Consider the following 267-nt stretch of genomic DNA (forward strand, 5'->3'; position numbering starts at 1 on the left):
AATATTAGGTAATTTCGTAGCTTTTATTTAGGGAAATAATACACACTTCTTATATTTTAGGTTAATATAATGTTCTCTAGTGGACATTAAACAAATCATGACATAAAAACCTTATTTTCTCTCTCGAACACATTCTTGAAAGAGTGAACACTATTGTTTTCATAGTTGACTTATTTTGACTTTTATCTTACATATGGTTTTGAAAGCTTTCAAATCAACCATCGAATTGATACATGTCATTTTAATGTTTTTAGTCGTATACTTAAG

Source organism: Brassica oleracea, chromosome C1 (assembly GCF_000695525.1).
Source record: "Brassica oleracea var. oleracea cultivar TO1000 chromosome C1, BOL, whole genome shotgun sequence".
Lineage (NCBI taxonomy): Eukaryota > Viridiplantae > Streptophyta > Magnoliopsida > Brassicales > Brassicaceae > Brassica > Brassica oleracea.